Genomic DNA, 15,209 nt, shown 5'->3' on the forward strand with positions numbered 1-15,209 from the left:
GGCATTGTTAGGGCTTGGTGATACATTTTCATCCATATGCAGAAATTCTGTAAAAATGTCCACATCTAATTAGCTTTAACAAATATAACCATTTAGTTGCTCCAATTTGTCAGCTGAGGCATGAATGCAAACTGAAGCCTTTATACTCGTTATGAAAGACATCAGCATATTAAAATATGTTAAAAAAGGAAGTGTTTAATAATCAAGGGAGTTTTAAGTCCTTATTAACTTCTATTGGGCTAAGAAGAGATATGGTTTGGGATGTGAATGGATTCCCAGAAACTCATGAAAAAGGACATTTGGTTCTTAATACCCCAGCAGAGAATAAAATGGCAAAAAACCTGGAAGGGGATAGTAACATAATGAATTTGTCAGGGATATAGTGGCCGGTCTTCCTCTTCTCCGCTCAGCTCCAGGAGCCATATCTCTTCCTCTCAGCCTCCTTTCAATACGAACACAGCATGAAATCTCTCACTTTGAAATCCAATGCCGCTTTGAAAACCAGATCCGCTTTGGATTGCATTTCGCCTTCACTTAGGTCGATCAGAATCCTAATACCCCGATGAAAAATCAATCTGTTTTTGCATATCAAATATACACATCGCCACGGCGTTGCCTGGCCCGGCCCGGCTTGGCCCAGGTGACCTTGCTGGCCTATCCCACCGTACCACCTGAACGCGGCCTCTGCTTTCCTTAGAGATCAATAACCTCAGATCCTGGCTTCGGCCTTACAGTCTTCAGAGACGATCGATAACCAACATCCTCCTCTAGGATACAAAGTAACATTAAATCTTCAATCAAAAAACATCTCTGCCACCGCTAACCGCCCTCAATTATCCGGCAGGGTTGCCTGCAGGCCTTGCATTTCCCACAACAGCTTTCTTTAGCATGAGACAGGTCTGACAGTGTAATTACAGTTCTTGTATTAGAAAATGACTGCAAAGCCTGTGGACACAGGAGTGGGAGAATTACCCTGCTTATCAGATATTAGGGGAGCAGAAATGACTGTTATTCACACATGGAATAATGGAGGCGTGCTGTAAAACCAAGCAAACAGGATTTCATTTTTCATGCAGTGAATATAAGGATTAGACTCGGTTTTATAGGACGTTCTGAAGACACTGTAATTCACTTTCCCTAACGTTATAAATCTGTCTGATAACTTGTGTTACTGCTGCGATGTGGAAGATGTCTGAGTTTATCTCGGCAGGCGCAGGTTGACACCTGAAATAAAAAGATTAAAGCTGCAATTTATGTCTTTTCTTCTGGAAAAAGGCCCAAACTCTTACTGGGAGACGTGTTGATGCCTGCAGCCCGTCTCCGTAAATATACAGAAACATGTTTTCTGCGCACTCATCTAATTTTAGATGACTGACACCTCAGAGTTTTATAGACACTGGGGAAGTGAATGGAAATGACTGACTAACAATCTGGGTGACTTAAGATCTGACTGCTCAGGTTTACATCTTTGTTATTTGGATGTTTGTTCTTCATAATTTCAAAGAAAGGGGATTCCCAGGACCGGTAGATGGATAATGATCATGTGTTAAGGCTCTTAGCTCACTGAATATCCTGCAGTAGCTCAAATTGGATCCCCAACAAGAGACTTTAATCAATTACTTTTATTGTTTTGTCAAAAGTCATATGTGACGAGGTTTATTTCTCCCTTTGACTCCACGTTGTGCTCCGAACTGTGTTTAAACTACACCTACAAACTGTGAGCTCTTTCATGAGCAGCCTGCAGGGACCTAGTCAGAGAAACGGGAGCCAATTTACAGCCTAAGAGCACGGTCGGGGTCTCTTTCTGGCCTGATTCTGCCAAGACCAACATGTGGAATTACCCATGGAGCAGATTACAAATGAATCCAGGGGAAGAGATGACAAAATTATAGCGGATTTCGTTTCCTGTGGAAAGTTGGGTGAGATTTCGTGCTCGGTGGGATTTCACCTCTAGAACACACAGTGCCCCCTCACTCCATCATGTGTGCGTCATCTGATCCTAACTTCATCTTTTCTTTAAACCTTTTACTTAATTTGTGCACGGACAACAGATCCCTAGATAACACTTTAGGTAAGTGAGAAAGTAACCCTGAATTTCTGAGTCAATTCTTTAATGAATACACATTTGAGGACCAAGAAAGTAGGCTCCTTTCATCAAATTAGGCCCTGCAGTCAGTAGGCCTCTCCTCATCATTCAGGTACACTTACACTGAAGTGCACACACACACACACACACACACACACACACTGTAATGACAGGTGTCAGTCAATAGTGCTGACTTCAGCAGGCATCGAGTCCACAGTGAGTCTACTTTCCTGTGGCGCCTTATCTCCGCTCTCAGCTCACTGCTGTGGCGCCAGCACTGAGGCACAACATCCAACACACAATCACCCCCCTCCATACACACCACTGCTGCACTACAGTCAGCTATCTGCACTATCTGTGCAGCTCTCCACGTCTTCGGATATATTTCCAAACCCCCTGTGGGATCCATCAGCCTGCTGCTCTGCACAAAAACAATGCTCTGAATCCAGGTGCAAAGTCCTAATTGGAGAAAATATGCTGGACTCCTCCACATGCAGAGGAGACAGCGAGCTACCTGCACGCTCACCTGGGCTCCCCCTGGGATGGAGAGCTCACCGGTGGGTGACGGAAGGTAGAAAGATGAGGGTGCAATAGAGGAGTGACTTCAATCCCTTGTTATGAGGTCAGTCGAGTGAACTTGAAGCTCTGCAGCGTTTGTGCAGGTGAACATAATGTGTGTTTTTTTTTTAAACGTTTCTTCTCGCAGCTGTAAGGCGGCTGATTTACAGCCAAAGTGTCTTCCACTCGTCATTTTCCCCCTCATTACCTTATCCCTTTCTCAAGGACTGCTCTGGAGAATATACAGGCTCAATTAAGCCGTTCTGACCGGAAATCCCATTGCTCATAAATCACCACGAGGGCTCCTGATCAGCGCTGCTACACCACAGTGTAAAAGTGGTGCGTGCTGCTGAGCAGGGCAGCACCCGTTATAAATCAAAGGAGGAGTGCAGAGTATATTGCAGAGGATAAAATACTGTAGGACACTGTAACATAAATCTGGAAATAATCACTGATTGTGTGATATCAGACAATGAAGAGAGCAGGTAAACAGTTAAGGTGTTATGGGAGAGTGGACAAGGACTTACTCACCTTCTTACATGCAGGCAGTCAGTCAGGAGGCTGAAGTTATGGCAAAGGGCCTTTTATGGAGTTTGTCAGGATGTTGGAGGAAACAAAGGAGGAAACAAAGATTTCACTCCTCTGTAGAGGCAGTCAAAATGTGCTGCACTCAGCTAAAGTGTCGGCCTATTAGATAATCAGTAGGGGAACACTGTCTTAATTCCTCCCAACATTTTCCCAGCGCTGTGCAATTAGAACTGCATCCCAGAAACTATACCTCGAGGTGTCGTTGCTTTATAAAACATCCTCAAATAGCTTCAGAGCACTCTTCCTTATGTGTAACCCCTTTTTAGCATATAAGCAAGATAAAGACTCTGTTCACTGTTAATTTCTTTCACTCCTTTTAACAAGGGCCCAGGGAGGACGCCTGCCCTGAATGCATTACAGAGCTTTTGCTGTGTAAGGAAATAATCTCAGTATTAAATTTGAGCATTCAATTTGACTCCGTGGCGCAGAGGGGGTTTAATAAAAACAAATCTTTCGCACGACTTGTGTGATGAGAGCTTAAAACTCTGTGATAGAACATAAATCATTGTTGATGGGTCGGTCTTGTCACTGAAATCTGCTGAATTTTCTGTAAATTGAAATCGGTTGCATATCGGAGCGGCTGGGAGGCGACTATCGTGTGGCACACAAACCCACAGTGAAGAAGACTCTCTCCCGCAGCCTGTCACAATTCTTTGAATGTAATCCAATCTATTTACAGCGGTAATCTGTTGTTTTAAAGGACGGGGGTACAGCGACACACAAAGGCTACGTAATAATGCCAAATACATTAATTTCCCACTCATTAAACTGTCTTTTTTGTCTCTGGAGAAATAATTATATCATCTTCTTCTTCTCCCTTTGCAGTATGATGTATTTCTGAGAAAGAGCATAGAGTATTTTTACAAATCCGTGTGCATTATGCATGTAAGAAACCCCTCATATTACCCACGGAGTCCCAGATTAATCCTCCCAGAGATTAAATGGTGCACCCAGATGGTGGGCATGTAGCGTCCACATCGGCTGACCTGCTAACATTGCTCTGATTATCAACAGTGCACTAAACATATCGGCACGGATTATTTTAAAGCATATCAAGACTGAAAATATGAATAGATTCTGCACATGAACATCCCAGTGTTTTGTTGTTGTAAGTTTAAATGAAGAAATAGACCTTCTCTGACCAGTTTATAAGAGATCAATACCAACAGTAATGTCAGAAATACAGACTTTATATGCTAAAAGATTCAGTATTCCCCAGCCACAGTTTTATTCCTGGATGTTTGGAGATGAGACTTTTCTTGCAGGGAAACAAATGGACAGAAAAAGTAATTTAAAAGGAACTTTAAATTTACATACTGCATTTACATGTGTTTTTCTTTATTCCAGATAACATTCAGATAATCGCCTTTTAACACGAGGTGTGAACGGAAACTAAAGCTTGGTCTCAACTTGAGGGCTGCATCAATCGGAGGTAGCGGTCTACGGAGGATGAGTCATTCTTAGCCCGTGTAGACCGCTCAGGCCGAGCTGAAGTGAGACGGTCTGGTCTACGGAGGATTTCCTGTTTGCATCAGCAGCTGTTCCCGCCCTCACCCTTGCCTCACTAAACACCGCTTCTGTCGCCTAGCAACAGGTAGCTTTAAAGATAATTTGTGTCGAGGCCCCTTTGGGTTTTTCAACATTTGTATCGCTAGCTTTTCGATTGAATGGATTGAGTTGAAATAAAAAACGTTTACATCTAAAAGTGTATTCTTCAGGATATGGTGGGCTGTGAAGGATAGACCAGATGGTCTTCCTGGTCCGGGGAAAAGGAGGACGCATTTGTCGGCCGCATCTGAAGGAGTCTTTGACGCTCTGCTGTTACACAATCGGCCTTCAAATACGTCCTTAGAAGGATGCAGCACTTGAATTGGGACACGATTTAAGCGTCACGGCCATGCTAGCAGCTCTGCATTTGCTTTTAGCTTAATGTTAACACTAGCAAGCTAGCAAGCATCAATGATATTGCTGTTGTTCTGATGTCTGGCATTTAGGCCCATGAAACTTGCCATGTTCATCATTGTAGATGAGCGTGGTAGCATGCTAAATACAGCACATGCTAATAAGCACAAAACATAAAGTAGAGCTTATACTGCTGGGAATATTTGTTTTTAAAGTATTTGGTCACAAACCAAAGAACTGGAAACATCCAACTTCAGTCTTGATGGTGCGTTAGGGATCAGCAAAGTTAATACAATTCACCATGAGGAAAACATGAAAGTGTGACAGTCCATTCAAGAGTTGTGAGACTTTTCACTCGAAACCATCAATTTGAACCTGCTGAAAAGGTTTTAGGAAGCATTAACTGGGACCGTCACCACCTGCACAAAATGTTGTGAAAATCCATGCAGTATATGTCCGGGTATTTCACAGGATGAGTATAAACTTTTATGTGCCGGCAGCAGACAGAAAAAGTTCCCAAAGTTAGACGCATTAATCCTCTGGAGACCATGAATGTCTGTACGAAGTTTCCATCAGCCAGGCAGCTAGCAGCGCTAAAAATAAAGTATGAAAGGAAAGGGTGAGGGATGCTGAAATTGTTATGCGGACATGAGTATATAAAAAATCTGTGCATATATGGTGCAACAAAAGGGTCAGTAAATGTCTGTTTGTGAGTGCTAAGGAGTAAACAACACGGAGCAGAGCAGATGCTGCTCCTCCTGTAGCAGTGAAAGTGTTAAGACCCCTGCACTCTCATTAATCTCTATTGGCCTGTGTCACCGCTCAGAAAGAAAGGCGAGATTACTCCCACCGCTGGCCTCAGACTCTCATTTAGCCGCGTACTTCCAGCCATTATTCAGCCATCATAGGAACGCCACAAAACAAATGGTATTTACCTCAAAGGCCATATTACCTCAGGCGGGAGGGGACAGGGAGCGAGGAGGCCCTAGAGTCGGTATAAACAAGAGTTTGAAACTCATCATGGAGCTGCGGTAGCTGCATTCACTTCCTCTGCTAGTGTGAGGCTGTCATCTGTCATCTCAGAACATGACAAATGGCTGAAATGAGCTGCAGAAGGATTTGACACAGATGTCTGACATCACCATCTAATCCTTGCCACACTCTGGAAATGCCGCCATGGGATGGACTGGATTGCCATGGCAACAAACTCAAAAATAATCCTGCAGACCCTGAAAGCCTGTGTGATTGGGTTTGATTTTGATTGTGGTATTAAATCACAGTCTGCTTCTGCTCCAAAGAATGACTGATTTTCTAAATTAGGGCGCTGTTAATTAGTCACCCTCATGACGCCGGCCTGCATTTATCACAGGCCACAATCAAAGAGCTCAACCTACAAGCTTCTTACGAGGCTGAACCAAAGCTTAGCCTCAAAAGTGACACTGATTAAATCTCCACGGCTCCGTTCATCTTTTGTTTTAAGTCTCAGTTTGCCGGCTGAAATATCAACATCTGGACCCGGCAGATCTTTAAGTCACAAGAGGTCAGATCGATGTAAGAGAAGTCAAGGTTAAAGAGGAGGGAAAGACGAGCGGGGATACTGAGAGGCCATGTTGAGTGTGTGTGTGTGATAAACCCACAGTTTGGGTGCCAGCCATGAGTCAGGGACGGGGCTGCTGTGTGATTAACTTTAGATAAAGGCGACTAGAGGCCGGGCCAAGCAGGATCACAGCTCCTTTAGGAAACTGAGACGAGACTGACGAAGATGGCCTCACTCGGCACAGGATCCTCATCAGTTTTTCTTTTGGAAACAACTCACGTAGAGCGTTTGGAAAGTCACGTTTCCAACATGACAAAAAGTGAGTGTGACAAAACAGTATCTAGTTACTGCTGCTGGGAATGTGTGAGAGAGAAAGAGAGAGAGAGAGAGAGGGAGCCTTGAGCAAAAGCATAAAGTCCTCTAAGGGACCGGTGACATTTCTCAGTTTGGCGCGGCATACAGATTATATCCACGGTTTAACAGGAGTCGTGATCCGGTCTGTAGATGGCATTAAGTGTCACCTTAATCACTTCTGACACACCTTTAATCACCGACATGACGGCATCCAGCATTTATCAGGGCATGCCCCAGGATAAAGAAGAACTTTACCACTATTTTAATATTTGAATCTGGTAATTTCAGAATTTTTTGCACGCCTGTTTTTGTATCCTCAACTTTCATTTTCCCAATCATCTTTTGTAGGCAGGTAATTTACTGAACAATAATCAAACTGGAGAGCTGTAACACAGATGTTTTTGTAAAGCATGTGCATGACAAGTAACGAGGCAGCGAGAGAAAGGAAGAGGTTGCATAACCTATTTTTTGATGCTCCCAGTCTTTCTCCAAAATTGATACAGAGCAAACAGTGTGACACATGTATCTGCCCACTGAATGGGAATTAGACACACAAAAGCACATCAAAGGGCGTGATTGAGGGGGTTTGTTCCACAGGAGATGAGTGAAAGAAACTCGGCCAGTCATTTCAGACGCGAATTACTTTCATCATCCGCACACATACGGCAGGCCATAATAATCACGTTTACTTTGTGAAGGAGAATTTTCCTGTTCACAGCGTCTTCAGGGAGGATAAATACAGGCCGCTTCCTGTCTTATTCATAGGCCATGCGGCACACTGCACAAGTGTGCAGGCCTGCCTGATTTTCATCCTTCATGGAAAAGAGCCAAGTCTTTGTCTGTGATGCTGCTTCACCTTTGAATTGATGCTCTGCAGAATTACAGGCACAAAAGCCTTTTGGCGTGTTGCTCTACTTAGAAGACGAGGCTCGCTTTATTCTGCATTTTTCCTATTGTCAACAAACGGCATGAAAAGACAAAACAACAGCAGTGTCTTAGTCCATCTCTCAATACTTTGTGACGTTTGCTGCCCTGTATGTGGCTCACAGCCCAAAGCCTGTTTGTTCCTCCTGACAAAAACGCTGAAAAATGGGTCAAAAATGTGTAAAATCATTCTTTTGAAAAGTCAAAGTTTCCTCACACAGCTGGTTTTGAAGGTTTAGGCAAACATTTCTGAAAAAGGTGAAATTATGTATTTGATAGGGACTCATTTCAGTCGTGTATTAATTCAGACTCATTTAAACAACAGCGACTATATTCTTCACAATTCAACATACTCAGATGCATCCATTAACTTCTTAAGTGTCAGGGTATGACGCTCAAAGTTTTTTTTATATTAATTAATTAATTTAATTTTTATTTGTAAAGGGTGATGCAGTTAGCGCTGTTGCCTCACAGCTAGAAGGTTCACACCCCAGCTCAGACGATGTAGGCCTTCCTGTGTGGAGTTTGCATGTTCTCCCCGTGCATGCGTGGGTTCTCTGCAGGTACTCTGGCTTCCTCCCACAGTCCAAAGACATGCTCGCTAGGCCCTTTGGTGAAATTGTTCGTAGGTGTGAGTGTGAGCGTGAAAGCTTGTCTGTCTCTCTGCGTCAGCCCTGTGGCTGACTGGTGATCAGTCCAGGGTGTACCCCACGTCTCGCCCAATGACAGCTGGGATCGGCTCCAGCCCCCCGCGACCCTGAACAAGATAAGTGGTGTAGAAAATGGATGGATGGATTATTTGTATAGCGACAAGTAAGAAGTAAACCGATGCCACACACTACAGCATTTTCAGCCTAATTTACACTGCCCGTCCTATAGTTGTTATAATGTTGTGCTGCTGTGGTTGGAGGTCATATTAAAGCCCCTGTGAGGAGATTTTTGATGACTGAAATTAATTGTGATTACTCTGTATGACCTACAAAAGCAAACCAGACCATCAGCGGCAAGACTGATTATTTCTACATATTTATTTTTAATGCCTGAAACCGCTGGTGGGGGGGTAGGTTTAATAAGGGAGCGATCAACTGCACGCTGCCTTTGTTTACGTTTTCCAGGGCAAAAATTTAGAGTGAGTGACACTTGTGACTGTTAAAGACAGAAGGATGAGATTTTTTTGTAAAAACCACCTCTTAAGCATGGACAGGACAAAATCAGCAATAGATAAGAGGTACGGCTTTGTCCACAGGGGGCGCCAAAATCAACACAAACCAAAAGTTCCTCACAGGAGCTTTAATGTAAGGAATGTGACAATTCATTATAATTTCACCGTTTCTCAGCACTATTCATTGTTTTCTCAGCAACTGAAAAGACAATGGATCGAGAAAAACTGCATTGTGCCAAGGAAAAGACAACATATTCAATAACCCATGAACGACAATTAGACTTAAGCTAACATTAACATTTATCTAATTATTAGCTATTTTAACGTTACAACAGCCAAAGGCATACATGGTTTACAATGTTAACTAGAAAGTGGCTCAATGTTAAGTTACTGTCACAATTCAGATATTAACAAAAAGTGATTCAAAATGGTCCAACAAGGAAACATCCACACTACAGTCCACAGGAGAAAACACAGGTGACCAGACGAAAGGTTTGACAAACGACAAGCGACGAACTGACACAGAGACAGGGGAAGACAAAGACTAATGCTGCATTCCAGACAACTCGGAAGTCAAGTTTTTCTGACCTCTGACTACAAACATTTCTCTGGAACGCCATTCAAAGTCAGAGTTTCTACTTTCGAACTTGGAGCAGATTCATCTACCCCGGCTTCACGAGAATCAGATGTCTGGGATCCGCATGAGGATTTCGAGCTCCACTGGTGTGACGTAGGAGGACCTCTTTTTTTATGTACCGTTGCCATGGTGAATCGTGGTATCGGGGCTCCATTAATGCTGGCTTTTTACAGTCAGTTGCACACACTTAACTCCGGCTGAACCTACTCAGAGTTGAACTAACTCTGATCAGCTGTTCTGAAACCAAAAAGCCAGCGAATTTTAACTCAGAGTAAGTCAAACCACAGTCCGGGGTTAGACTGAGGGTTTGTTGAACCTCCTTTCTGAAACGGACCCCAAATGTCACACAACAATGGCCACACACATGAGAGGCACATCGTTAATGGTTAACAATCAACTGAAAAGCAACGTTAATTGAAATAACTTCTACTATCATATAGTAACACATGTTCTGCATGGAAAAAAACAACATCACTTTGTCACGGTCGGCCATGTTTTTTGTTTACGTTTGGTGTTGTGCACCTGGAACGCTCTGAGGTCGGAAGTTGGACATTTCTACTGGGAAGTTCCTGAGTTCCCGGTTGTCTGGAAGGGAGCATAAATTCACTGGGGAGGTGAGGTTAGTCAGGCAAGGGTGAAAACAATCAGGACAGGGCACTGATCAAAAAAGCAGGAAAACACACAAAGGCAGGAAGTAGAACATCACAAGGGAGTAAATAACAAAATAAAACAGGAAATGCTTTCTGAATAACAAAATAAATAAAATACAAAACTAAGGAATCAACGAATGGAAAAAGAAGTGATGGACTCAAAAAATGCACAACTCACGCGAGGCAGAGTGAAGTTAAAACTGCAGAGTTTTAATGTGCAGTCCAGGTTCAGTACACTGGTACATCACAACAATAAGCCAAAGGGGCAGGCAGAAAGGCAAAGTCAAAAAATCTGGCTACGGTCAAACGCAAAAAATGACTCGCTAGAAAAATGCAGGATCGAGGCGACACAAAGGAACACATCAAACTGGCAACATGGGAAAACAAACACTTTACATCAAGGGGAAACAAGGCACAGGTGGGTCTAATTAGGGGCAGCAGGGATCTGACAGAAAGAGACAAGAGGGAGTTTCAAAATTAAACAGGAAATAACAACATGAATGAAAATGCGTCAAACAAGACTAAGTCATGACAGTTAGCTGTTGTATAACAGAAGCTAATGAGTTGTTTCGTCTGAAATATGGGTCAATGTCCCTCCAGAACTTCACTATCCATTGTTGTTTGTTGCTGATCAATTAAAAAGCCGTGAAATAATAATGATTCATCACATTTGCTCCATTAAATACGACTTTCAACCTGGAACAGAGCAGTCTGACATTACGCTTTTGACAACAGCATTTGAGCTTCCCATCCTGAGCGTGACATCAGAGGAAAATTACTGCCATGTGGTGAGGAAAGAAATCAGCTGAGTAATAACATCCACTTAGAAGGTTTTCCAAGAGTGTCTCATGATTAATATTCAGTGCCAACTTTCTGAACCAAAAACAGGAAGCAGTACGTCCTGATGTAGGCGCGAAAGGAAGGGTGTTGATGTCACGGTCGTGGATGGGCGAGGAGCAAGTTCAGACTTCCTTTCCTCTCGTCGCAGAGCTACGGTAACATTTGTGTTTTTATAATCTGAACCTCCATCTTTTCCTGATCTTAACAAAACCATCGGTCTTTGTCCCTTATATTATCTGTTCTGTATTTGCTATGCACTTATTTAAAAGCTTGGTATCAAATACAGAGTGTGCGTCAAAGTTGTGCGTCATTGGTGTTTTAGTTTTAGACAACTGAGGACAATTTTCCTTTGACAGTATTTTGCGCAAAACATTCAAAATGGAAAAAAACAAAATGGCGATTGTCTGATGTCAGATGAGACGTTGTTGAAATTGAAGCATTTTCATTATTAAGCTGGGAAATAGTACAAAGACATGGCTCCAACCTCACCAGGCAGGCTTGATGTCCCGCCAACCTTGGAATCCAAAAATGTTTGGCATTTTGCTCGGATACTTCTCAAACACACAATTCCTGATATAAATATCCAATTTCCATCCGTTCTGTTATATTTGGGATAGTTCTAAACTTCTGTGAGCTGGTTAAATAATTGGACGAGCACTCATTGGACAGAGACTTCACATTGTCAGTACTTTGTCACAGTGTTCTAGTTTCCCATCAGGGTGGATAATGGACCATAGTGAGGGGGAGCGGTGTCCCGTTTCAGGCCTTTCATGCCAGCACAGGACTGGCCGGAGACAAAAGGACGGATTCAGGGACCAAGAAAAGTCGGAAAATTGAGAGAGAAGAGTACACACAGGCAAGCTGGGAGATGGAGGAGAGCAGGAGGACTGAAAGAGGGGAGAGGGGAGATGCACAGGCGCTCCCAAAGGCAGCGAAGAGGCAGCTGGCTCAGAGGTGTGCGCATCCTATTTTTAGTTTGCCTCATGCACATCTCCAACTCAAACAGCTGCTGGAGCATTTGCACACCAAAAGACTCCATTCCTGCAGACAAAAAAATCCATGCAACAGAAAGCTTCAACTTTGTGGCTCAGGTGTTTCTGCTATAATTGGCTCACAGGTGAAGTCCCGCCCCTCAGCTCCACTTCCTGCTGGTTGCGAGTTTATTTAGGTTGAGCTACTTTTAGACGCAAAGGTTAGGTGTAGCGTGAAGTCACATGACCCAGAGTGCTGCTGATGCACACTGCCTGCAGTCTGACATGGACTGCAGCTGTAGACAGCAAACATCTCATGGGAGTAATGTATGGAGGATCCAGCAGGCCGAGGAGCTTAAGGAGGTCATTAATGACATGATGAGTTAACATGTCACTCTGGTGTCTTTTGGGAATACATGTGACGTCTGTTTAAGGCTTCTGGGGGGGAAAGGATTGCTGAATTAAGACTTCTCCTAAAGCAACACTAAGATACTTTTTAATTCATTAATATTTTAGAGAATCTTACAAAATGTATAAAACCAGGACACCTACCATTGAAAAACACTTTAATTGTTACCAGCAGAATAAATGCATTGGATGTTCTCTGCTATAATTTAAAAATAGACCAAATTAATTTAGCCAATGACAGAAACACAGTCAGAGCTGCCATAATAAGCTCCTGCATACGTAGGTAGGGGAGCAACTTAGGGCGCTACCCAGAAGTAAGAAAAGAGGTTGTTTCATTTATTTATCAAATATGAAATATTTATAGGATTCAATCTGCTGGCTGAGGAGGACCATGCAGAACAAACTGTGGGTGGAAGAACCACAAAGTTGCTCCATGGATGGATGTTAATGAAAGCATGTGGTGGAGGGCTGCCTGCTGCTCTGCATACATTTCTCGTCCTGTACATTCCCAGTCGTGATGGAGTCAGTTTTCCTGGAGTGACAACTCACTGCAGGCCATTAACATGTCACTCTTCTGTCTGCTTGACTTTGTCTGTCATACAATAGGAGTGGACACATCACCTGCAGAAAAGTGAGCTGTTTGCATACACACAAAAGCACACACGATTGTCAAAAAAAATGCAAATGTTCCAGTTGAACCAGTTTGAGTGGAGAAACGTGTTTTTCCTCCAAACACAGCCTCACCTCACATGTTTAAGTCGTGAGAAAAAGCTGATGTTTCCTGAAGCTAGTCAATGCATCTTAAAGAAAATGAAAAGGAGTGAAAAAAATAGCACCTGGGAGCTAATGCACCTGTGAACGGCTGCAACTATGTGAGCGACTAAGTTTAGGGTGGAGGATTAGTTCCCTCTGAAAGGGAGAAGTTAATTACGTGGCTTTGATGCACCTAAAGTGCTCTTCGATTTGTGGTTAATCCTCATCAAACTCCTGCACAAGGATTATATAATTTGACTGGCACCTTGTTCAAATTAAAGCGCTGAAACACATACTCATAGACTGTGAGGCACATCTGCACACACACCACAGCCAAATGATCAAACACAGCTGCAGACAGAGGCGCAGAAAGAGACCCGAAAAAGAGGCAATGCTGAGACAGATCACATTCAATGAGTTAGCAGCGCTCTCTGAGTAAGACAGCAGTTTAAATAAAACATGAAAGCTGGAGAAGAAGGCACTCCTCCTTATACAGCAACTTGTGACAAGCCATGATATTCTGAGAGACAGCACACCCAGCTCAGAGCTGTCCCCGGGGAGACCCTTCCCTCTCCATCAGATAGACTATATATCAGAACCATCAAACATCGTCCCTCATCCCACAACATCCGAGGATGCTCAGCAGAGGCCAGACTGACCGTCGGGGCTGTAAGCAGCCGATAAGCACTTATGTACTGACTTCCTTCCTTCTCTGTATCTTTAAATGGATGACAGAAGATCCATCACTCACACGGGGGAGCACTACAGTCACCACGAAGTTTTGTTTCAATCCAGTAAAAATATTATGCAGACATGAACTCAAATCAAGTCCTGTTTAGCTTCCTTTTACTCTGACGCATTAAACAGTGAGAGGCCTGAGAGGAAGGGACTATATCAACTTTGATATGAACATGTAAATAAGTCATGGCTGATCTTCCTCTCTTCCTCTCTCTCTTTTCTGTCTCTCTCTCTCTCTCTGTAAAAGCCATATGCACATTTTTAGAATTCCCTGAGTCTTGCTGACGTGAAGAAAGAGATGAAAGATTCATGCTTGTTTAAAAAATTCAAACAGATGTCCTGAACTTTCGCTACACAGCCATGTGGATAAATAATTTAGCCCTTGGATGCAAGAAAGGGAATTTGGGAGTTTGTGCAAATAAAATCCAAACAAAAAAAACGCAAAGCAGTGATTACAATAAATTAGTGCAGCACATTTATCATCTCCAGGATGTTCTCCTCATGTCCAGGAAAGGATGATATTCTCACAAATATTCATCTGGTATAGGTTTAGTTATTATTATAGGTATTGCTATTTTTTATTAATATGTTCCTTTGCTCAGTTGTTTCCAGTGGGACTGATGTTTTGGGCTGTGCTGGCGCTTGTAGGTGAAGCTGCAGACGGGTCAGTGAATGCACCAGCAGAGGGAGACAGTGACCAATGGCAGAGCTGTAAACCCTGCTCGGCTTTTGTTTTCCCTTTACCTACTCATAATCAATAAAAGTGGAGATACTCACATAACATGGTAAAATAAGTGAATATAAACTCCCTTAAATATTATCAGACTGATTTAGGAAGCAGAATTGACCATTTAAGATATTAAATTCATCTAAATTTGCCCTGTAAAGTTTTTTTTAGATTAAACATCATTTAAGAACTCGTTTAACAAGTGCTAAACTGTTGCCTTGAAATACTAAATATTTTCACAAGTATTTAACATACGTGTTTTATTTGTATTGCACTGTCAGAATTCTCTGTCAATAAAGTTAATGATGACGTAAATTTAAGGGCTGATCAGCTGTTAAGGGTTAATCTGAGTCGGACATGACACTGAAATCCGA

The sequence above is a fragment of the Semicossyphus pulcher genome, unplaced genomic scaffold (genome assembly GCF_022749685.1).
Source record: "Semicossyphus pulcher isolate SPU_LCO1_2020_fin unplaced genomic scaffold, fSemPul1.0.p SCAF_2, whole genome shotgun sequence".
Taxonomy (NCBI): domain Eukaryota; kingdom Metazoa; phylum Chordata; class Actinopteri; order Labriformes; family Labridae; genus Semicossyphus; species Semicossyphus pulcher.